The sequence below is a fragment of the Myotis yumanensis genome, unplaced genomic scaffold, assembly GCF_028538775.1.
Source record: "Myotis yumanensis isolate MYYU_CA2020_CCGP unplaced genomic scaffold, mMyoYum1.0.hap1 SCAF_4, whole genome shotgun sequence".
Lineage (NCBI taxonomy): Eukaryota > Metazoa > Chordata > Mammalia > Chiroptera > Vespertilionidae > Myotis > Myotis yumanensis.
This window is the reverse complement of record NW_027223755.1, coordinates 17,944,755-17,971,501: the sequence shown is the minus strand read 5'-3', so window position 1 is coordinate 17,971,501 and position 26,747 is coordinate 17,944,755. Positions and strand designations below refer to the sequence as shown.

Genomic DNA, 26,747 nt, shown 5'->3' with positions numbered 1-26,747 from the left:
TAAATTGTGTAGAGAATAAAATAGTATATATTGCCTATGTTTGAATAATACTTTGAATTCATACATTTATTCATTTTATAAGGATGTTTTATTGAATCTGCCTTGGTTTCAAATGACTTTATTTTCCTCTGTATACCATCTTACTCTACTTTTCCTCAGTATCTCTTACTAATGTATCAAGTCCTAGCATTGTCTACTCTGAAATCCTTTATTCTATTCTCCATCAAAGGTAGATTCCATTCTTCTGTGCTTCTTTAGCATCCTATGCACATGTATACTTCCATCTTTCACCTCACCAATAAAATAGTTATCTTCTCATCATCCCTGCAAAAAGAAACAAAAACAAACAAACAAAAAGCACATTTGTTTATCAACATTTAAAAGTTTGTCTTGCCAACTTTTTTTTATTTTTATGAAAATAGTTCTATCTTAGCATTAGTCTAATCAACTTTTGCCCTATATAGCATATTCTCTATTTTTTTATGAGTTACCACCTTATTTCCATGAATTCCATCATTTTGGCTCTCTCCAATATTTTCAAACATAAAAAATAATTAAACTTTAGTTTATTCTATTGCATTTCACTATGGATTGCCAGTCTCCATTTTATTAATGCAAAGTTTCTTGAAAAGGTGCCATGTACTCACCGCACATTAATTCCTCAGATCACTCCAGTTGAAAATCTTCTCCACCACTGTGTGAAATAAGTCTACCCCAAATTACCAATAACTTCCTCATTGCTAAATCTTAACGGCAACTTTTATTCCTCATATTAATTAATTTTGCAGCATTTGACATGCTTCTTTATTTGTTATTACTTCTCATTTTTTTAAATTTCTTGCCATCCTTATTATTTAATTTTGTTCTACTCTATTCATATTCAATGTTTTTGTTTTTTGGGGATTGTGATCTCCCTTACTCATCACAGTATAACTTCATATTACATAACACCCACATTTAGTTTGAGTTTACTTGCAAACTTCCATTTCCTTCTTTCACATATTTGCACTCTTATTTATGTTTGTTTCTACATTTGTTATATGCCTCACAATACATTACTAGTTTTTAAGTTTAGACAGTCAATTATTTTTATAGACTTAAAATAAGAAACTATGTATTCTATGTTTATTCACTTCTAAAAACCATTCTCAGGACTACTAACTTTTTAGCATAGCTCATATGTCCATCTGGTATCACTTTTTTTCAGAAGGATTATCTGTAATATTTTTGTACTGTAGTGTTGGTCTCCTGATAATGAATACGCTTGACTTTCTAAACTTTGTTTTATCTGAGAAGGTCTTCATGTCAGTGTTCATTTAAAACACATCATTATTAAGGCATAAGTGACATACAACAAACTATACATATTTAAAACTTAAAAATTAACTTTTGACATAATATTGCAAATGAAATTATGATCACAATAATTTTTAAAAAGCATATCTATCACCTCCATGTACTTAGGCAACCTGTATTGCTTTCAGTCATTATGCTTTTTAAAATGTTGAAACTTTTTTTCCCTGCTCACATTAGGGAACTAATATAAAGTCCTTAATCCTAATAGATGAAAGTATGATATAAAGATGTAATTACAAAGTTAACCACTAGAAACATGTCACAAAAGAAAAGTTAAAAAAAAAAAAAAACCTGTAAAAATAGAAAACATAGCATAAAAGTTTAAAGGGAGCTAGGATCAAATATATTGCCATATCAATACATTTAAGTGAATTTAACTTAACCTGTTAAATTTCAGTTCAAAATGACAAATTTGTAATTTTTGTCCTCTAAAAGGGATATACCTAAATCACACTGATTTTTAAAATAATTAAAAATGAAAGCATGACAAAATATATGCAGTATAGACAAAATTATATGAAAAGCTGTTGATATAAAAGAAGAAATAACAAATTTCATATCAGCCATGTGGATGCAAACCATAAAACATTAAGACAAAGAAGACTTGTAACACTGACATTTGGCATTTGTAAAAAGGAATAAGGAAGCAATCTATGTAACTATAATTTTAAATGAAAAACATGTTGAATAGCAATATGAATAGCAGGCTATCCTCAGTAAAAATTAGTAAATCATCACTTTTGTTCTCTGATGAATATAAATTTGAATTAAAAGGTTAAGATATAAATTTTTAGGCTTACACTTGATTATTTTATTTTATAACATTAGAATTTTTAAATACATATTTCATTTAGTTAGAGAAATTACAAAGTAACTTAGAAGCACAGAATGTATGACATAAATTAAATGTTGAAATTTTAATACACTTTAATTAATGAGGATCAGAAATTCCTTCTACAAAAAAATACAATGTTGCTTTTGATATTTCATGTTACTCTTGAAATTCCCATTATGTTGTTATAAAAGTCAATATTCTTTTGTACATAGCTATTTTGTATGATCATGGCAATTGCTTTTACATAGTGATTGCAGTCTATACTTGAGTACATAAAGTATGTAAGTCTTTGTTCTGCATATTAATTTTAGTTCAAGAGGATATCACATATACTGAAGAATTATTTCTTCTTGAATTTTTAAAAGACCTATTTTGATATTTTTATGATATTTAAAAAAAAAACACCAAAGCAAAAATACATTTGGTTTCTTTAAATTGTTAGGTGTTTAGTATTATCCTAATATATAAAACCCTGGGTCTGTCACCACAGGAGACTCACCAACCAGAAGTGAGTCCTGCAGTCAGCGCTGGGTTGCTGTGATGACCCAGCGCTGACTGCTATGGCTGCTATGGCTGCAGGCACGGTGATCCAGCACTGACTGCTGAGGGGCCTGAGAATCAGGCCTGGAGAGAGGCCTGAAGAGAGAAGCAAGGTCTGATCTGTAGCCTCTGTGGCAACTGTTGATCAGTACTTGCCTCTCTCTTTCTCTCTGAGCCTGGCCAGCAGCTGTGCCTCCATTTCTCTCCAGGCCTCCACTGGAGCTGCTGATCAGCCCCACCTTTCTGATCAGGCCCTGTTGATAGGCCCAGAGATGCTGACTGGCATAGAAACCGACCAATCAGAACCAAATCTGGGTGAATTGTGAGGAGCAAATGGCTGCCTAGGAGGCGGAGCTTTTGACACTGATTGGCATAGAAACTGACCAATCAGAACCCAATTGGCTGGCAGAGGAGGGCAGTTGGGGAAAAGATTAGGCCAGCAGGGGAGGGCAGTTGGGGGGGACCAGGCCTGCAGGGGAGGGCAGTTGGGGACGACCAAGCTGGCAGGGGAGGGAAGTTGGGGGTTATTGGGCCAGCAGGGGAGCAGTTAGGGAGTGATAATGCTGGCAGGCAGAAGCAGTTAGGGGCAATCAGGCAGGCAGGCGAGCGGTTGGCAGCCAGCAGTCCCGGATTGTGAGAGAGATGTCTGGCAGTCAGACACCCCCTGAGGGGTCCCAGATTAGAGACGGTGCAGGCTGTATGAATTTCATTCACTGGGCCTCTAGTATATATATATTTCTTCAAGTACATTTTTATTCAATGTACATTACTATTATATTCCCATTTACTTATTCAAGAATATTATGTATGCTACCCAGAAGCAGAAGATATTAACAGGTTTATTTGTAAGTTTAAAAAATGAATCATGATGATTATTGAATCCAGAAATTGTGCAGGATTTTTAATATTTGGCCTTCATTTTTATTTGATTTTCTTTGCATTGAGTACTTGAACTTGAGGGTAAAATTTGATAGGGTGACTTTTCTCTAATTTCACTAGATTCAAAACTTGTTTGAATGTGACTGAATAAAAAAGGATTAAATTATTTGTAAAATCCAATTTGCCACACTATAGCAAGTTCCCAGAAACATAAGTCTTGAGGCTTTAAAGTCATTTAACAGGCTGTGTAATTTGGATCTAACTACAGTTGAATAACCTTGAAGAAAGTAGTGAAGTACCTTGAAAGAGTACATAAGTGTGTGTCAAATAAAGTCCTGCTGAGCACACTCAACCTGTCTTCTTTCAATCCTGCTTTTTTTCAATTGTAGTTTGTTGAATTCAAACAAGTTCTTTCTACCTCTCATTATGTCTCCCTTATTTCTATCCTTTGCTTCTTCCTAACTTCTTCTTCTTTTTTTCCTGTTCTACGCCCTAGGCAATACATTTTTGTCATATAGTGACCAAGATGGAGATGGTTCTCCTATAAGTCCCTTTTATTTGACCAAATATAGGAACTGATCTCTATCAATTTATGTGTGAGTACTGTATTTATGTCTGTGTTTGTATGTTGTGTGTGTGTATGAAGAGAGAACAGCAACAGATAGACAGACAGAGACCACAAAGGGAAGAGAAAGATGTGAAAATCATAGCTTATTTATTTAGATATTTTTATGATATAACACATAAAATAAATAGCAACTTCACAAAACCATTATCTTAAACTAAAAGCAAGATACTCATCCCTAGCCTGTTTTGCTCAGTGGATAGAGTGTGGGCCTGCGGACTGAAGAGTCCCAGGTTCCATTTCAGTTTAGAGCATGTACCTGGGTTGCAGGCTCTATCCCTGGATGGAGCCTGAGTAGGAGGCAACGAATTGATGTGTTTCTCTTACATCGATGTCTCTTTCTCTTTGCCTCTTCCCTTCCCTTCCACTCTCTCTAAAAATCAATGGGAAAATATCTTCAGGTGAGGATTAAGAAAATAAATAAATAAATAAATAAATAAATAAAAGATACTCAGAGCAAGGCTAATATTTTGTTTCATTAAAGAAAGTGAGTAGATGTTAGTCATTTTAAAAGGCACGATGCTAGTGATTTCAATAAGATGTTTCCAAAGTTTCTCTTTTAGCCTCTAAGACCTCTATAAAAATATTTTAAAACTATAACCATATTCAATGAATGTTTTTCATTTTTCTCTATAATTCCATTTAGTGAAATGTGATTGAAAACAGAAAAATATGTATATGATATTTAGTATTTTCTTTGAGTGATAAAATGAATAATTATATGAATAGAAGCTAATGATAAGATGTTCTATTGACAGTATTGATACTGGAATTTGGGGCTATTTTACATGGGAAAGCTTTATTTCAGGCCAGTTTGTGTCTCTGAGTCAAACCTATTTCTAATGAATTACCTGCATTCTTTTTCAGTGGCTGTTGTAACCAATCATCACAAACATGCTGCCTTAAAAGAGCAGAGCTTTATTCTCTCACAGTTCTGTAGTATCACCTAGCAGAAATCAAGGTTTTGGCTGGGTTTGGGTATTCCTTCTCTTTTTCCAGCATGCCAAGTTATATTCCTTGTTTCACGGCCCCTGTCTCTACCTTCAAAGCCAATATGTATTAGCTTGTAAGGGCTGATATTACGAAATAACACAGACTGGTTGACCTAAACATGAGCCTGGCCAGTGTGGCTCAGTGATTGAGTGTCGACCTGTGAACCAGGAGATCACAGTTCAATTCCTGATCAGGGCACATACCGTGTTGTGGGCTTAATCCCCAGTGTGAGGCGTGCAGGAGGCAGCAGGTTAATGATTCTCTACCATCATTGATGTTTCTATCTCTCGCTTCCTCTCCCTTCCTCTCTGAAATCAATAAAAATATGTTTTTAAAAAAATACTACAGACTGGTTGACCGAAACATCAAAAATAATTTGCTCTCAAACAGGAGGTTAAAGCCCAAGATCGAGGTGGTGGCAGGTTTGGTTTCCTTGGCAGCCTCCCTCCTCATGGATGTATGGCTGCCTTCTTGCTGTGTCTGCACCTGGCTGTCTCCCTGTGCCTAATATCTCCCTTCCTGCATTCTCATGTCTCCTCTTATAAGGATATCAACCTATTGGATTGGGGCCCACCCTAATGATCCCATTTTAACTTATTTTACCTCTTAAAGGCTTTGTGACCAAATACAGTTATACTCTGAAATGATTAGGGGTTAGAGCTTCAACATATGAATTGGGGGCATGGCACACATAATTCAGCCCATGACACAGTGGCATAACACCTTCTGTCACTGGTTCTGTTTTCCTGTTCTTCCATTGCAGTGCTAATTTTTAGTCTTTATCACATACACAATTATTTTTCACATATTTATAATATGTTAATAAAATTATTGAATATATAATATTTATTTAGACTTCATAATAATGTGGTAACTCATTACTCTATGGTCCTTTTTCCCCTTCCTTATCTATGATACTCTACACTCCCCTCCACTCAAGCCATTATATTTTTAGTAAATAATGTCAACACTTCTCTTTCTATGTATATGAAGATTTTGGAGTAAGCATGATATAATTCTGTATTATCTTCTCTTACATTTTATTTCTCACTTAACAAAATATCATAAAAATGCTTCCAAGCCTTTTGGTAAATATATACATATATTACACATGCATGTATAAACTATACATATAATGTTTAATAGCTGCATAATAGTCCCCATTAAAATGTACTATTTTTTACTTACCCATTCCTATTGATGGATATTCCAGAAGTTCCCAGCTTTCTATAAAAGATGCCAAAGTAATCACTGTATAATTTTATATATTGATGCTTTCATCTCTAAATATATATAATAATAAAAGCATAGTATGCTAATTAGACCAAACATCCTTCTGGACAACTTTTCAGACGAAACCAGTGCTGCGAGGGAAGCCCGGTTCCCGGGTGCTGGAAGGAAGCCAATGCCAGCAGCCGGGGGTTAGGAAGACCCACTCTTGCATGAATTTCATGCATCGGGCCTCTAGTTCTTGTATAAAGTACAATTTTTGACTGAAGAATGTATATTCTAATTTTAATTTTTATTATCAGATTGTTTTGAAAAAACTACCAATACCCATTTCTAATAGCAATGTATGAGAACACCACATTCTTTATATTTCTGCAAGCACTTGGTGTTATTTATTCATTTTTCCTAATCATAAGAAGTCAAGTTCATTATTATATTTGTTCAATTTCCTTGACAATCTCTAAGATTCAGCATCTTTCCTTCAGTCTATTGGCAGCTTGAAGATTCTCTTGGGATATCTTTTGCCAATTTTCTTTTTTATCACACTGGATCTTTTTCTTAATAAGTAGCAGGTGTTTGGACAGTATAAATACCAAAATTTTATCTCTGTAAACATCTGTTAATAGCATTGTTTTGAAGCTGTGTAATGGTATAATTTTAAATTAAAAAGTATAAAACTTTGTACAGTCAAATATTATATATTTTATTATTTCTGAGTTTCTTCTCTTCTAAATTTCTCTTTCCCTTGTATACACATTTATCCCACTAACATTTCTTCTTTAATCTTTTTTAACTTTAAGGTCATTTTATTAAGTCTAAGGACTAAAACTATCAGGAGAATATCCTCCTGAAAGTTACTATTTGTTTTTTATAAAGAAAGAGAGAGAGAGAGAGAGAGAGAGAGAGAGAGAGAGAGAGAGAAGAAAATCTACCAGTAGGATTGTAGTCTGGGTCATCCTCACCGTCCTCCAGCTCCAGTTCATTTGTTTCCTGGAACACAGACTCAGCTATCTCCACATTGTTTCCAGCATCCTCCAAGAACTAGATATCAGATGTGCCAAAATTATAATCTGTTTCAAATAGCTATTTCCCATTTAATTTATTTTGTTCCCTGCTTTTTCTTCTTTCATTCCTTTCTTAATTTCCAAGAGTTCTGCATCAAACTTGGGTTTCCAACATAAGAAATTCTCAATTGTAACAGTAGTGCCATGAAGTAATTGCTTTCAGCTTCTGCTTCTTTTTCCTTTTGTTGCTTTTCCTCTTCTCTTCTAGGTTTTATTTGACCAACTCATCTAATGTTTCTTGCACAGCTGTCACTGAAGTAAAGATCATCACCATACCAAAGTTTTCTTCTGCCTGCAATGCTAACATTTTTAAAATGCCTGAGACAGTATTATCTTCTAGATTTCCCTGGGAGAATATTTCATAAAGAGGGGTTTCCTCTAGGTATTTTTCACTGTATGTAAAGTTGATGATCATCTGGTTAATTTCATTGTTTTCTACAGCCTCAGATGGCACAATAATGGTGACGCTGAGAGCATTTTCTGATGATGCTGTAAACAGTTGGGATAGGTGGACTCCAGAGCCTCCAGCTGGATGCGCTGCTCCTCTCTATAATCTGTCATCAATCAATCAGGGCTCTTGCTGCTGCCCATGGATCCCACAGACACCCAGGCAGCATACTGCAGTCCATCCCCAGGGATACACCTATGTGTAGTTCTTCCTAGCTTTATAATCAGTCAACACATATTTTTTATCTATTCTCTCCATAAAGGAAAACAAAGATTTTTTTCAAGTGGCTACTAAAATCAATATATGCAATATCTTTTGTCTTTTAAAAAAATATTTGGTTAATTTTGCAAAATTCTTGGAATAGGGACCAACATAATTTTTAACCATTATCTAATTTATTGGAAAGACTCAAAAACCAATTATAAAACATCCATTTCAATATTTTGCCACTCTCATCAAACTTTCATGCATTAAATCAAAGATTTTGGCTTAGTTTTGCCTTTCTCTACTTTGTGTTGCTCTTTCATTCCCAGTGCTTACTCAGAAATCATCAATAGTTCTTCCAGCTTTCAATCTCTATTATAATATCTCTCAGACTTTGGAGTGCCTACTTTTTTTTCTGGAACAGAACATACTTGAGTACTTCTGATTATATTGGGATTGAAATCAGGACAGCAAGAGAAAGGAACAAATCAAAGGGTTTTCACAAATCTACTATTCTCTTTCAACAATAATTCATTTTTTTTCAACAGTAATTCTTAAAAATATGATTTTCTACATTGCTTTTATTTTTTGCCTAATGATGGAAAATTTGTTTTTCCCTTCATTTCCTGAAAAATTATTGAAGATCAGAGCTACAATTTATTTATTTATTTATTTTTTAAATATATTTTATTGATTTTTTACAGAGAGGAAGGGAGAGAGATAGAGAGTTAGAAACATAGCCCTGACCGGTTTGGCTCAGTGGATGGGGCGTCAGCCTGCGGACTGAGAGGTCCCGGGTTCGATTCCGGTCAGGGGCATGTACCTTGGTTGCGGGCACATCCCCAGTGGGAGGTGTGCAGGAGGCAGCTGATCGATGTTTCTCTCTCATCGATGTTTCTGGCTCTCTATCCCTCTCCCTTCCTCTCTGTAAAAAATCAATAAAATATATTAAAAAAAAAAAAAAGAAACATCGATGAGAGAGAAACATCGATCAGCTGCCTCCTGCACATCTCCCACTGGGGATGTGCCCACAACCCAGGTACATGCCCTTGACCGGAATCGAACCCGGGACCTCTCAGTCCGCAGGCCGACGCTCTATCCACTGAGCCAAACCGGTTTCGGCCAGAGCTACAATAATAACCAAAATGGTGATAGGGAAGGAAATGTTAGAAGGTTGACTTTCAAGTCAACAACCTGGTCCCTTTAGGGAACACTGTCATGTAATGCCCAAAAGTTAAGGGACCATGCAGTTAAACCATGTTATTGCTTCCATTCTAAGAGAAGTTAACTGCACACAGACACTCACACACAAATACACAGGAGGATGCTGTAACCTGTGGTTCTATCATCTACATTGCATTTACTTCTCTATATGTAGGATATCATTTTGCTTTTTTACTGATTTTTAATTAAATTTATTGGGGTTACATTGGTTGAAAATATTATTTAGATTGAAATAATATTTTTATTATTTCTTGAAACCTATACTGAATTTTTTCAATGGTGGACCAAATTAGAGTTGAGTAAGTTCACTTTCTGTCAACCGTCTATATATATCAATCATAGAGTTAGTTATGCATTTTAGTATCCACATAAGACCAACTATAAGCTTATTTTCACTTATATGCTACAATTTATTGATATTGTCATTATTTTCAGTTCTCAAAGTGGAATAAATATCTAGAAAAATTTTCCTAAGGGGAGGTTTACAAATTTCTCTTCATCACTTTTAATAGTGGCTACAGAGAGGCAATGGGGAAAAAAGGGGGGACAACTGTAATACTTTCAACAATAAAGATGAATTAAAAATAATGGTTATTTCTTTAAAAGAATATATGTGGTAAAACACCTGGGTCTCCATGTCAAATGCATTGTCAATTGTTTAGTCACAAGACAAATTAGCAAGATTTGTCCAAGCAAGGCAAAGTGCAGTGGGGAAATTTTGCCTATTCACCCATCTTAGTTCTATTTCTCCCCACCCTCTGTGCTTCCTCATTAAGCTTCTTTTACACTCAGTACTCCTGGGACTTTTCTCTCCCTCTCTCCATAACAGTTTTCAAAGGGAACAGAAATTAAAAAGAGGTTATAATTCATTTTTAGTGTATACAACTGCAGAAGAGCAGCTTTTCAAAGAATGCAGAACCCAGTATTTTAAAACGCAGAGCACAGATATTTTTTAAAAATGCTGTTTCTCCTTAATAAATTGAAGGATGATTTTCTAAATTATATTAAAAATACCAGAATAGAGAACGTTGATAGTAATTTTCTCTTCCTTAGGTCTTGCATTTTTAAAGGGAAAAATTCCTTTATAGTATACAATGGGCCCATTTTCAGTACATGTTTAATTAGAAGTTGCTTTAATTTTCCAAATATAAAACATTTTAATCATTCCTTATAATAAGCCCACAATATGTTGCATTCCCTTATTTTGGACCTAATCAATAAAGTAAAAAATAATAACAAATATGTGTTGACTTTAAGTCCTGAACTCCAAGCCCATTTCTGTACTGAGGCACAGACCTCTCTTGTCTCCATGTTTCCACATGCAATTCCCTATGGGTATTTCAAGTATAACATTTCTAAAATGACTCCTACTGGTCATCATCCCTCCATCTTTTTCATTTTTTTCTATGTATTTTTAAAGCTCATTCAGTGGTCATTATTGTCTAAGTTTCTTTTCTTGCTCTGTCAAAAGTTGTTATGAGTATTTTGTAAAGCATTAATTTTTTATGAAGGCAGACAGCTACATCAACTCACTAGGATCAACACAACTACTTTAAAGAATGTACAGCACAGGCTAAATAAATTTCACAAGTGGATATAAAAGAAGAGGTGTGATGGAGACAAAGCCAAGATCCCCCCACGCAGGGCATTCTCATTTAGAGGTTATTCATGGACAGCAAATGTTTTGAAATATAACACAGTTGATAATATGATAATATTCCTCCTATTTTAAATTCAGTATTGAATACTTCTGTACAATAGTAACCTCAGCTTCATATATTTTTTAAGTTTGGAATTCTTCCTGAAATGTACCTGTAGGACTATTCATATGTATTTCAATGTGAGATCATTTTGTGAGAAGTTGCAGAGAAGAGAGGATGCCCTCTCCTTTATAGCATTTATGTACTTATAAATATTCCTGTAAATATCTCCTTGGAAGTTCATTCAGCAGGGGTGGCAATTACTTGTCTACCAAAAATTTGCATACAACATGATAAACAGAACCTGCAGATGAACCAAATGGGAAATCAAAATTCTCCTAGAAAGTATTAAATTACAGTAAAGAACGTATTACAGTGCATCTAATCTCTATTTGAAGACTGTCATTTCTCTACAGCACAGCCACAGAACAAATTAACCCAAACTGATGCACCAAATGAGAAGCTGTGTGGATGTGTTTATGCCTAATAATGTCTTCAGCTTTGGGTGATAACGCCCACCTGGGCAAAGTCATTTCCACCTCTGCCTCCTCCTGTACATTAATTATGTAAAGAGGGATTGCAAGCCTATCTGGGAATGTTTAGCTAAGTAAACACTGCATCTTATAAATTCCTACAATCTTCTCATTTCCTGTCATGTACGTGCTAATGTAAATCTTGTAACTCAGGCTTTCAAGTCACTCCATTTTTTGATTTTACATAATGATTCTTCTAAGCATTTGACAAAATTTGCAAATTGTTTTCTATTTTAAAACTTATTTTTAATTGTTGAACTGCAAAACTGATGTATACTTATTACACAATTTGCAAATTATCTTTTTGAGAATAAAGTGCACAACTCTTCTTGTATCATACCATACCTCCTTTATCACTATATGTCCAATGGTGAACGTCCTGTGATTTTCTCTTTAAGACTGCCTACTCCCTCTTTTTCCACCCTCCCTCTTTCTTTCATTTTCTCTTTCTGTTTCACTTTTCCTCGTTTACATATATTTTTCCCTACAATCTGCTTCTTTCTTGAACATTCTTTCATTTTCTATCTCATCCTCATTTGTTATTGTTCTCTCACTCTGACTTACACACACACACACACACACACACACACCATGATTATTCTTATACTGAGGAACTCTAGTTGCCTTCATAAGAATTCCTAACATTTCTTATTTTGATTACATCTAGATATGTTAAGGTATTTGTTGTTTTCAGTTGCTGCTTTTAAGGAAATATTTTTGTCCATTATGTCTTCTAGCTGTGTTTTCTGATATATATGAAACTAGTTTCTCATACAAAACTTTTCATGGATCCTACTTTTATATAATGCTCCTTACATTAGGTAAACTTAATAAAAGAAAACTAAAAGTCACGACAGTGAGCAAGTTTATTTGTTCTCAATTTCAGAAGTAATTCTGCCAGCATTTCACTACATGAGGAGTATTTGCTGTTAGTTTGTGGCAATTACATTTTCCCAGATTAAGGAAGCGGTTTCTATTATTATTAATTTGTTATTAATTCACTTGTTTGTTGTTTATAGCTGTGGATTTTATTTATATGCTTCAGCATTAATTTTATTGTTGGAAATTTTTATTAGCTGTATGATAAACACATTCTCAATATAAGTAAAATATTTCATATGGGTTATAATTATTTTAAAAAGTTCTGTAAAACCGACTATTATTCTATGTAGAATTTTGCATATATATTTCATAGTTTTATTTATCTCATTATTTTTCTAAATTTGTAGTGCCCTATCTCTGTTGTTTTAAGCTTAAGATTTGCCAGTATATAAAATATTTTGAATTACTATCTTTTTTAAAAGATACTCAACTATGATTTTAAAGTAGAAGAGAATTATTCAGTAGAATAACATCATTTTGATATGAGCTTCTCTATCTAGAATGGACAAAGTCAAGACACACACACAAACACACATTCATCTAATGTATAATGTATACAAAGTAAATCACATTGCATTTGTTGTGTTGATTGATATAATTATGTTTTTATCTTTTAACTTTGCATTTACCAATTTTGTTTTTTCTCTTCCCCATTTTCTTAAGTTGATCCAGTTTCCTTTTTTGTCCCCCAAAAGTAAACATTCTAGTCCAGCCCGCATGGCTCAGTGGTTGAGCATTGACCTATGATCCAGGAGGTCACAGTTCGATTCCCAGTCAGGACACATGCCCTGTTTGTGGGCTTGATCCCCAATGTGGGGCATGCAGGAGGCAGCCAATCAATGATTCTCTCTCATCATTGATGTTTCTATCTCTCTCTCTCCTTTCCTCTCTGAAATCAGTAAAAAAAATATTTTTAAAAAGTAAATATTCTATTTCTCTTCCCACAAATTATATATCTTTAAATGTGTCTAGATATGAGTGTATTTTTCATCTCTGTTTACAAATCTGGAAAATTATCCATCATTTATGCCTTTGAATAGTCCCTCTTGCCTACTTTCTCTTCCCATTTTCCATATAAATAAGAGTTTCCAATGATAAAGCCACAGACTTTTTTTGTTTTAATCTGATTTCAGAAATGGCATTCCATCATTTCTGTAGTGTTCTAGTCTTTAAAAGCTAGTCAAAGAAGTCCAGCCCATACTCAAGGGATGAATACGACATTAGGACAGGAGTCCAGGACAGGGATCATTTGGGGTCCTGGTAGAGACTGCCTACAACGATAAATTATTTAATGATAAGAATTTATCTCTGAAATCTATGGCCCATTCACATGTTTTAATACGTAATAGAATTGATTTTTTGTAGCTTTATCTGATAAAAAAGTGTCATGATGTTCTTGTAACAGAAAAACAAACTTTAAGGTTTATTTTAGCTCATAAAGTTTCACATGTAGCCGGCAAACACTATAGCATAAATCATTCCTACCATGTCTTTATTTTTAACAAATCTGATCTCTGAAAGGCTGAGGAAATTTTATTATTCCTGGCAAATATCAGCTATTTACCAAGGTATACTTGTGTTACTAAAAGAATTTGATTTCCTTAATGTGATATGGATTTCACTCACGGTAGAGTATTTGTTTGGATATTCATTTGAGTTATTTTCACCAACTCCCCACCCACCTCCAATTCTCAGAAAGAAACTAAAGCACATAGCTGAAGCTGTTTGATAGTAACTTTTAATTTTCAATGAAAGTCCACACAAAAATTTTAAAAAATAGTGTAGTTTAGTGCTCTATTTTCAATACAAAGGATATACAAGATATATGCATGATAAGATTTATTGGATCATAAGTCAAATGTAATAAAATGACAAAATAAATAAGTGGAAAAGGTATATAACAAACTCTCAACAGCAGAAATGGTAACATGACTATAGACAACATGAATGCATCTTGAATCTAGACTTTGTCCCTGGGCCTCTGAACAATGGTCATATCAACTATCATAGTTAATCTAACTCAAATCTCTAAGATCTTTACATAAAATTGAGATATAAAAAAAACACACCCTCATAATGACTGAGGTTAACTTTTGCATAAGACTATTGGGTTTCAGGCACAGTGTAAATTTTAAATTTGGTTCATTTGTATGTTTTATTTTATGTTTTCACCATCCGCCTTTGGCACCCCTGAGTCTCCACTCCAAGCATTACATATGTTACATGCAAGGAGCTTTATATCTAAAATTATGATTGCAAAGAATTGCAGGCAGATTATCCAATTAGTCATTAAAGTTTATACATTTGGAAACAAAGATCATGACAGACTTTTAACAAAAGTACCGTTTTAAATAAATGGCTAAAATACTGAATATGTCTTGGTCTACCTTTTGCTTATCTTCAATTGTGGATATAATAAGAAACTCGGAACAAGGTTGCTGCTATAGTAAATGAGCACCAACTCATTGGCATCTTACTGTTCTGTAGGTTATAAATCTCACTGGCTAAATCCAGATGTCAGCAGGGCTTTCTTCTTTTTGGAGTTTCTTGGAGAGAAGCCCTCTCCTTGCCTTTTCAGGCTTTTATAGCTGGCCTCCAGCCCAGGTCTGATGGCCACCTTCTTCCAGCGCCAAAGTCAACAGGGAGGGTGGAGTCCTGCTCTCCTGACAATCACACTAACCTCCATGTCAGTCATTACATCTTATCCTACGCTAATACTTCTGCTTCCTCTACACTATTAAAAACTATTGTAATTACATTAGGCCCAGCAGAATAACCCATGATAAGCTCCCTATTTTATTTTTCTAATAAAAAATAGGGTTTTATTGGGACAATGTGACACACAAAAACCACCACAACAACAACAACAAAAACGACACAAAGAACAGGGCATCCTTTCGAATATGAGCAACAACCTGTGATTATGTAGCTTCCCCATGAATCCTTATTAACTACTGACTGACCAAAAATTCTTTCTGCAACATGCTGAACACTCACTTCAGTTTATTTAGAAGCTTTTTAAAACAAACCCTCCACTTCTGGCAGGAGGGACATTTCATCTGAAAACCTACAAATGGGGTCTTGTGCTTGTCTGACAGTTAGTACCCCATAAGCTGGTCTCATATCTTCCCTGTGGCCATGGCTCCTGAGTCACTGACCAGCCAGGGACAGACCAACCCACATCTGCCCGACAGGGCATTCCTGGAAGGGCTCTGCACCACCTGGGAGGGATCGGGGGCTTGGGAGCATAGTACTAAGGTGGGTGGAGAGTCTAAAAGAAACTGAACCTAAAATCTTCATCAGGAGGGTCCAACATGACCTCAGGTCCCCAGGAGAGGCAAGGCCTGCAGAGCCTTCAGCTCTTCTTTCTGGTGGCTTCACCTACAAGATACACCTGGGCTGAGTGAGCTGCTGTGAGGGAGGGGAGCCACAGTGTGTCAAAACTGAGTATTAACAGTTAATATGAACTCTGCCCATGCAACCCTGACCCCTGTGTATAAATTAACTGATTAACTTCTCCAAACTCTTAGGTAGGTATTATCAACACCCCCTTTAAAATAGGAGATTCACTAATTTGTCAAAGGTGTTAAGGTTACGAAGTGGTAGATGCAGGATTTGAATCCAGGTTATTTGAACTTAAACAACTATGGTGTCAGATGGAGAGGAGTGGGCAGCAGAGAAAGTCTAGGCACAGACACAGTGAAGCAATTTTCTGCAACCCAGAAACAGGGGCAGCAGGAGACCAGGCTCCTGACCCTGCCTCCTAGATCCAGGTCTGAGTTCTGTGTTCTGGGGCAGCCCAGGCTACCTCTTTTCACCACTCCCTCCAGCTCCCTTAGCCAGTTCTCTCCCCCCACCAGCCTTGTTGCTTTGAGTTTCTCTTTTCACTCCCTGGGCTTTTGCTCTCTATCCACTTGAACAGAGCAGTCCTGAATCAACCAGTTCCCAGCTCCTCACCCTTCCTGAGAGCCATATATTCCCCACATGAGGAGCATCAGCTGCCTCTTCTGTGGCAGGGGCTTCTTTTAAAAGTGCATTACTGTATAGCCTACTCTTACATGGATAAAAATAACGTTTAGCAACCCTTGCTATCCTCATCTCCTGGCATCCTACCACAAAGGCAACAATTCCATCCTCTGGCAGCACCGGTAGCCTATAGCGCTGTCACTGCCCCCCCCTCCCCCAACTCTGCACAAGGGCAGCTCACTCTCTTTGAGGCCAGCTCTCTACATCTGGAAGCCCAGCTCCTGCTGCTCCAATCCCCAGGCTAGTTCTGGCCCAGAAACTCTGCTGATGCCTATGTCACATGAGGGACAGTAGCTTTGGGAAGGATTCCAACATACCCTTCCCATCCACTTTCTTGACATTACTTTGCGCATCCTAAATCCCAGGCCATCTAATCTTTCTATTTTGAAATTAGCTGATCTACTGCCCCTTCATCTTGCAACCAGAAATGGTCATAGGTTTGGGGATTAGGACATGGGCATTTGGGGCTGTGATTGTGATTCTGCCTACCATATTGTTATTCTGCCTACCATAATTTAAGACAACTTTCAATTAGTCAAATATTATCATTTAGTGAAAATAGGCATTTATCCATACTGTTTTATATTATTAAAAATACAGATGTGAAAATAATGATGACTTAAAAACACATGAAATATGTCTTTTAAAATGGTCCTTAAGGAAAGATGATGCTGAGGAAATATTAGATTACAGCTGACTCTTTGATAACATGGCTTTGAACTAGACCAGGGGTGGGCAACCTTTTTGGAATGGGTGCCAAAACCAGCAAAATCTGACTCAAAATTCTTCTGCGTGCCAACCCTAATTTTTTGAGAACATGTTACGCCTACTTGATATCTCTTAAGGTGTACATATGTGAAGAACCTTGAAGAAATAATAAAATTCATTCGAGTGACAAAAACACAGGATATGATGATGAAAAATACATTTATTTTTTAATGTATACATGTACACTGATAATCCGACAGAAAACTTATGACTCCGTTTGATATTATCAGTGGGACTTTTGCTGCTGCATCACTGATGACAGAGATTTTACATCAGGTTTATATTTTGTGACCTTCAGAGATATGCACGGGATACTACTTTCATCTGTCAGGCTACTCCTGTTATGAGTCTTAACAAAATTCATGACTGAGAACAAAGATTCACAAGCATATGTGGATGAAACCAAAACACTGGTCAGATCTAAGAAGGCAGGGAGAGTTAAGGCAGAGGCATAGAAATTGCTCTTGCCCTCTCTCGTCAATCCATGTCTATGGTCTTTAAGATAACTTGTTATGTAAAATTATTTATCTAAGATGCACCTACAATGAATTTATCTGAAAAATAGAAAAGTTGATATTAAGAAAAAAATTGTAAATGGAAGATTATAAGAGAGGGTTTTGCGTGCCAGCAAAAGTTACTGGCGTGCCATGTTTGGCACGCGTGCCATGTTTGGCACATGTGCCAGTGGTTGCCCACCCCTGAATTAGATGGTTCTCTTAGATGCAGATTTATTTTTGTTTTTCAAGTGACAGCAGTTGAATTGACCCAGACAAGTCATTTCACCTGTACAATTCAAACTCACCTTATAAAAGGGAGGGGGAGGGGCTCCATTATTGGGAATCTATCAGTGGAGGGCCAGCTTAAGTTATATTGGATTTTTGACTACAGAGAGGAGGATGCCCCTAACTTCTGCGTGGTTCGAGAGTCAACTGTATTATGAAAAAAGAAAAAATACATTTGAATTTTGAATTTGTGTGTATCTGTGGGTGTGAGGATGTTGGGGTGTATGGGTGTGGTGTGAAAAAGAGAACATATGCAAAACCAACTTAATTTTATGCCACAGGAAGGTAACAGCTTTGGAAATAAATAAAGAACAAAAAGAAAGAAGCAAGAGAATATAATATTTAGTAAAACATTTTTTAATGAAATCACTCTCTGGTTAAGATGATATTTGTTCCTTTGAAATCTGTGAGATTTCTTTGGGAAAGATTTGTTTAGACATTCAATCATTTACACCATTCTTTCATGGCCAATTTCCTTTTCCTTAAAACCCACCTCTGCAAATTTCTAACTAAAGATAATGACTGTGCTGAAATTATATAGCTCCCTTCTTTCTCGTTGCATTTTCTCTTTCCTGTCTGTGACATCATCACTCCACTGTGTTAATACCAATAATTTTCCTTTCCAAATGTATTTTCATTGAAAAGAAAATCAACAAGAACTATTTCATATTCTCACTTTCCTATTCAAATTGGCTTACTGTATTCCCTTTAAAACTGGGCTTACATCTATGTTGCTTTTTTGTTGTTGCTGCTACATCACTTCTAACACTTTTTTTACAGGGCCCCAATTTAAGACAACAAACGCAATACCCCCGTGAACTAATAATAACATTCTTTTCTATTGATAACTCATGGCTTAAACCTCTTTTAAAAAATTCATGGTGCTGACCTTACTCAAGAGAAACTCCATCCACATGTTTATTCATAATGCCCTAACCTTTAGCCTTTCATCATTCCTTTCTTCTGTTTCAGAAAGGTAGTTTATTATTCATAGTCCTTTCAAGCTATAACTGGTGGGTGGCAATACGTTTCTGAACTTAACATGACAAGACAGGTTTTATCATCTCTTGCCCTCCATGTATATCCTCTACATTTCATGCTAACGAAGCTGGATATGTCTTAAAATTCCTACATTATTAACAAAGTCCCAGGGACACTATTAATCAATGTCATTTTTATTCTTCTTCCTAATAGACAGTCTATGAATTCGTATTTAGTATTTTCACCCCAAATGTGTCAAGATTGAGTATTTCCTATTACAGTATCTCCTAGAATTCATCCAAGCTAGCTGATTCATGATGTTGCCTCATATTTTATATAGTACTGACCACATTTATAATTCAATTTCAAAATTATTTTACTAGTATCTTTCATCCTCCTGAGCCTGTGTATATTGGTTCATCCTTGTCCTCTGACTTTTAGCCTGGTGGCTGAAATAAAGAAACACTCAGAACATTTTGAAAGTAGAAAAACTGGAAGATGATTCTTATTTGCCTTTGCATGCTTAACCAGGTTTTGAAAAAAATATTATCAAAGTAGAGATGAATAACCCTTTTCATTGTTATTATGTGTTTTCTAAGCTTTGTTAACCAGTATTTTTCAAACATAAACATGGAGACTATATGTATAAGGTTTAGTCCTGCAAAAACAACTTAATTTGTTGCCACAGGAAGGTAACAGAGCTTTGGAAATAAATAATATCTTCTGGATTCATACCACCTGAGTTAGAGTGATGCTCTAGTTACATGATGTTGAATATTACACTTAACATTTAGTGCCTTCATGTCAGCATACGGTAAGAGAACTTCATTTTAGATAGGATTAAAAAAATAATATAGCCTGTATGTTTAATTTTTTATTTCAATCACAATATTTCTTTCAGGCCCTAGCTGAGGGGCTCAGTTGGTTGGAACATTGACTCATGCACCAGAGGTTTGCCAGTTTGATTTTTGGTCAGGACACAGACCTAGGTTGTGTGTTTGATCTCCAGTCAGAGCACCTAATTGATAAATGCTTCTCTTTCACATCAATTCTCTCTCTCTCTCTCTCTCTCTCTCTCTCTCTCTCTCTCTTCCTCCCCCCCCACCATAGATTTCTAAGTAAGCAATCATACTTCATGCAAATGGCAGTTATTCAGCAGTTTGTTTGAAGGAAAATATCTTATATATGTTAAAATTTTAATTACGGTATAACCTATTTAAATGCTCTTTGGCTAGCCTGGCTGGCATGGCTCAGTGATTTGAGTGTCAACCTATGAACCTGGAGGTCACAGTCAGATTCTGGTCAGGGTATATGTCAGGGTTGTGGGCTCAGTCCAGTGGGGAGTGTGCATTAATTATTCTTTTACATTTTCGATGTTTCTACCTCTCCCTCTCCCTTCCTCTCTGAAATCAATAAAAATATATTTTTAAAAAATATTCTCTGGCTTATTTATGTATTATTTTATCTAATTAATATTTAAGGACCTGGTATATGCTAAGCCTTGTAGATAAAGTGATAAAATGATAATAAAGGGTTCTGTTTCCATGGAGCTTATTTTTTTAGTAGAGAAGATTTAAAAATCGATAAACAAAGATTTTAAGTGACCACAGAGAGAGATAAGTGTAATGGACAAAATAAAACTAGTTGATAGAGGGTGACTGGAGAAAGGATATCTTGCAATTATGTAATCAATGAGTCAACACTATAGCTAGAATTTAAATGAAAGAGAAAGTGAGAAAATTCATCTTCAGGCAGAGGAAATAGAACCTACAAAGATTTCTAGTTAAAAAATTAGTTGAGTTGTATATTAGTTTGCTAGAATTGCATTAATAAAGTACCACAAATTGCTAGCTTAAATAATAGAGATTCATTTGAGGCTAGAAGTCTGGGAAGAAAGTGTTGATAGGTTTGCTTCCTTCCAAGAGCTGTGGCAAATAATCAATCCCATCACCCTCCCCTGGCTTCTGGTGGTTTGCTAGCAACCTTTTGTGCTCCTCGGCTTGTAGAAGCATCACTTTGCTCCCTGCCTTCATCTTCACATGGGGTGGGATTCTCTCCGTTTACAAGTCATTTTTTTTTCTTTTTGTATGAATAGCAGTCATACTGAATTGGGGATCCAACCTCCTCTACTATGACCTCATCTTAAGTTGTGACATCTGCCAACAACCTTATTTCAAAGTAAGGTCATATTTTAAGGTCCAAGTGGTTAGCACTTCAACATATGAATTTTGTGGGGACACAACTCAACCCATAACAGACTGTGTAACAGTAAGTATTGGCTGCATAACAAACCTTCAGAAGATTTAGTGGTTCTAAGCACCAACTATGTATTTTGCCCATAATGTCCTGTGTTGGCAAAAAGGTCCAGAATCAGTTTGTGGGTAATCTAGGTTTCCTCATGGGTTTGTGTCCAGCGATGGTTAATGAAGCAATTCTGCTCCCAGAGATTGTCTGGTTGGTGGCTGAGGTGACAGGTACAACTGAGCTATGTGTCTTTCATGTTCCACCAGGGTAGCCCAGAGATTGTCACATGTCGGCAACAGTTTCCCAGAGCGAGTAAAGAGAAGGACCAATATACAGTGCTTTCCAAACCTCTGCTTGATCAAAACAAGTCACATGCAGGCTTAAAGGGTGCAGCTCTTGAATTGAGGATCTGTACCATAACATTATAAAGGGTCTGGATACAAGGGAATAAACTACAATTTTCATAATGTACCATAGTTTGCCCTGAAGAACAAAATAAGATTTGTTTGAATATCCCCATGTTTCAATTTAACCATTTTTTTAAGTGGGTAATTTAAAAAGAAACATTTTTTTTCTTCACTGTGTATATGAGTAATGGGAAAACAGAATAGGTAACAAAAGCCCAAGATTTAATTCTCTCATTCTTAATCCCACAACTTCTTCTCCCTGTTCCCATGGTAGAAGACTTTCATGAGCTACTTGCTTTTCTTCATGCAATACACATAATTTATAATATATGTGGTATTATTTTTCCATGCCAATGAAAAGCCAGAAGTTTAGGATTCTAACCCCCAATACCATGACAGAATCATAGACACAATCACTATAATTAATTTTTGCCATCTAACTGTGAACAGAAGATCAATACAAGTAAAATTTCAGTGTTATTATACAATTTAGACATATTTTAATAGATAACAAAGTCTACCAAAACGTCTTTAAATAAATAGTTATGGTAAAAAAAACAACAACAACAAAAAAATAAAAATAAAAAAAACCTCAAAGATTTTTTTTCCCATGTACAACAAAATTTTATTGAATGGCCACAAAATGTACTCTTTTTAAAAAATATATTTTTGTATTGATTTCAGAGAGGAAATGAGAGGGAGAAAGAGATAGAAACATAAATTTTGAGAGAGAATCATTGATTGACTGCCTCTTGAATGCCACTCACTGGGGTCTGAGCCTGCAACCCAGACATAGGCCCTGACCAGGAATCCAACCATGACCTCAGAATGTACTCTTTTTTCGACATTCAATATTATTTTGTGGTGAGACAATTATATTAGTTACAAAGTGATCCCCCTGATAATTATCATACCACCTGGCACCATATATGATCATTACAATATTATTGACTATACTAGAGGCCTGGTGCACAAAATCCGTGCACTTGGGGGAGGGGTTCCTCAGCCTGGCCTGCGCCCTCTCACAGTCCAGGAGTCCTCAGGGGATGTCCAACTGACAGCTTAGCCATCAGTCAGACATCCTTAGCCCTACGTTGGAGGCAGGAGAGGCTCCTACCATTGCTGCTGAGCTCGCCAGCTGTAAGCCTGGCTCAGGGCTTCTGGCTGAGTGGCGCTCCCCCTGTGCGAGCACACTGACCACCAGGGGGCAGCTCCTGTGTTGAGTGTCTGCCCCTTGGTGGTCAGTGCTTATCATAGTGACTGGTCGTTCCACTGTTTGGTCGATTTGCATATTAGCCTTTTGTTATATAGGATTCCCTATATGTATTTTACCTCCCTATGACTACTTTGTAACTACCAATTTGTACTTCCTAATCCCCTCACCTTTTTCATCCAGCTGCCCCGCACAACCCTCTCATCTGAAAACCCTCAGTTTTTTCTCTGTATCTCTGTCTGTTTTCTGTTTTGTCTGCTCATTTATTTTGTTTTTTAGATTTCACATATAAATGAATGCATACAGTATTTGTCTTTCTCTGTCTGGCTTATTTTATTTTGTCTGATGCCCTCTAGGTCTATCCAAGTTATCACAAATGGTAAGCTTTTATGTTTTTACTAGAGGCCTGGTGCACAAATTCGTGCACCAGTGGGGTCACTCAGTCTGGCCTGTAGGATTGGGCTGAAACAGTCTCTCCAACATCCCCTGAGCAGTCTAATATTGTGAGAGGGTGCAGGCCAGGCCAAGGGAGCCAACAGGTGCATGATCAGGGCTGGGGAGGGACACAGGAGGTTGGCTAGCTAGGAAGGGACCACAGGAGGGCTCCAGGGATGTCCAGCCTGTCTCACTCAGTTCCAATCAGCTAGACCCCAGCACCAGGCTAACCTACTGGTCAGAGTGTCTGCCCCCTGGTGGTCAGTGCACATCATAGCGAGCAGTTGAGTGGCCTTAGCATATCATTAGCATATTATGCTTTGATTGATTGAATGCACAACTGGACAGCTAAATACTTAGCATATTAGGCTTTTATTATATAGGATGTCTGAGTAATATGCCATTGTGTAAATGTACCACAGCTTTTGTATCTACTCACCTATTGATGGGCACTTAGGTTGTTTCCATATGTTGGCTATTGTAAATATTACTGCAATGAACGTGGGGGTACATATATGGTGTTGAATAAATGTTTTTTGGTCCCTTCAGATATATACAGAAGTGGAATTGCTGGGTCAAAGGCAGTTCCATATTTAATTTTTTGAGGAAACTTTATACTTTTTCCCATAGTGGCTACACCAATCTGCATTCTCACCAACACTGCACAAAGGTTCCCTTTTCTCCACAGTGTAGGATAATATATCCTAGTGGTTTTAACTTGCATTTCTCTGATGATTACTGACATTGAACACCTTTTGGCCATCTGTATGTCCTCTTCAGAGAAGTTTTTATTTAGGTTCTCTGCCCATTTTTAATTGGATTGTTTGGGGTGTGTGTGTGTGTGTGTGTGTGTGTGTGTGTGTGTTTTGGTGTTTAGTCATGAGTTTTTTTATAAATTTTGAATATTAACCCCTTATCAGAGGTATCATTGGCAAATATCTTCTCCCATTCAATAAGTTTGCTTTTCATTTTGTTGATGGTTTTCTTTGCTGTACAAAAGTGTTTTAGCTTGATATAGTCCTATTGGTTTATGCTTTTCCTTTGCTTGAGGAGATATATCAGAAAAAAATGTTGCTAAAAGAAATGTCAGAGATTTTACTGTCTATGTTTTGTTCTAAGAGTTTTATAGTTTCAAGCCGTACATTTAAGTATTTAATACATTTTGAGTTTACTCTTGTATATGGTGTAAGAAGGTGGTTGGGCTGCATTGCATGTGTCTGTCCGATTTTCCCAATACCATTTATTGAATAGATTATCTTTTATCCCATGTATGTTCTTTCTTCCTTTTTATATTTCTGGACATTCTATTCTACTCCATTGATCTATGCAAGTACCATGTTATTTTGATTACTATAACCTTGTGCTATATTTTGATATTAGGAAGTGTGAAACCTCTAAATTTGTTCTTCTTTCTCAAGATTGCTGTAGTTATTCAGTATTTTGTGGTTCCATAAGACTTTTAGGAATACTTGTTCTAGTTACTTGAAAAATGCCATTAATATTTCGACAGGGATTACTTTGAATCACCTAAAGATAATTTTAAGAAAGCAATATGAAAAAAAAAATGTGCAAATATATTTGTTTTGCTATATTATTTTTATCTGCAGTTTTTTCCCATTTTTAAAATAGGGTTTTTTTTTTGTAGGAAATACCTATAAATGTTTATCCAATAAAAGGTGTATGTAGCCAGCTTTGTTCATACGCCAGCTATTGTTTCATAGCATTTCATTGCACTGACTTTCAAATGCTAACATTTGCATTTCTTTGCCTGAAGGTTTTCTTTGTTGGCAGAAATCTGTTTAAACAATGTCATAGAAGTCAGGAATGCTGGACAATGACATTTTTCATGAGCATCCTTCAACCTAATATTAGTGGAAAAATACCCTACTTTCCTTACCTATTGATTGGGCAAACTTCATGGCACTTATTCTAAATGTTCTGTCATTGTTTTCTGGCAGGACTAAGCCATAGTTATCACAGTAGTAATTTCCTTGGCAACACATTGTTTTTGGCTGTTTATACCTCCCTTTCCACTTTCCCTTCACCAATCCTCTACCTTTAATCTGAGTTTCTTGGGATGACCTCCAAATATACTACTTGCATTTGAATCTTTGTCTCAAGATCTGCTTCTGGGCCAACCCAATCTAAAACAAAGGAAATATTTTATGCTATTTGATTTAATCTTTATAATATGTTGACATAAGTAATTAAAATACATAACATTTTTTAGTATAATATAATTTACAGACATTCCTAATATTGTGGTACTTATTCCTCCTTACTCCTCCCTTTGCAGGGCACCCTCATGAAATTTATTTTTCTTGTAATTTCTTGTAACAATGCACAATTCCACCTTCTATATTTTCCCTCCTGTGGTTTTTCTGTGACATTATTACTGTTAATTTATTGCTTTTTATCGTATGTTTCCACAGGATATTTACCTCTAATTTAGAACAGACTCAATATCATTATGAATATTTATTTATATACATCTCATACCTAGTATACTAAACCTTCTAAAAAACAACAACAAAGTTGTAAAAAGTTTACAGAATAAAAAGTGCAGATCTTGCTGCTTGCAAGCTTGACTCTAGAAATCATAGACAGTAAATATTTCTGAAGAAGTGGAGGATGTCAGAAAGTATATTTGAAATATATAGCTTGGGAGCTTAAGTAAAATGTTGACTATTGTTTTAACAAAAATGAAAAAGAATACTTTCCAAATACCCGTTTTTCAAAATGTACCTTAATGCCAGACTTAGTGACTGCAGATTTTTGGCTGACCTCTGGATCTTATAATTTCATATCTAATTTGAAATCATTTATATTACACAGAAACCTGGCTTTAATGCACATTTCATTGGTTCTAAATGATTAAAATAGTTTTCAATGAATTAAATATGAGTACATTTAAAAAATATTATACTGTATGGCTAAAAGGACCAAGCTTCAATGTTCCCTTATAGTCACGAATCAACATCAGATGACAAATTATCAAATATTTCAACAATATACAAAATCTGAGTCAGTTGTTTATATGTTGCAAAAAGGAGCACTTATTTTTTCCCTTAAAGTAGAAAAGGATTTATGCATCATTCAAATGTCAAGTGATTTTTATGTCTTTAGAACCTAAAAAAAAAATCACCTAACAACACAGTGGAAGAAAGGGGAATTATACAAATTCAAGAATAAAAAGTGAATTTCTTATTGCTTTATGAAAAGTCCTCCCTCTTCAATGCTTGTTTACAAATTCCTCTATTTAGTAATAGAAAAACAAACAAACATGTTTTCATATTATATATCCCAATACTTAAATGGAGCAGGAGCAACTTGTAGAGGGTCAATGGGGGCAAAAATGGGACATCTGTAATACTTTCA

General features: G+C 35.7%; 1 pseudogene; it reads right to left on the bottom strand.

The window, feature by feature from the left end:
* Positions 1–307: 307 nt before the first annotated feature.
* On the bottom strand, positions 308–8,083 carry LOC139008425 (RWD domain-containing protein 1 pseudogene; annotated as a pseudogene).
* Between the last annotated feature and the right edge of the window lie 18,664 nt (positions 8,084–26,747).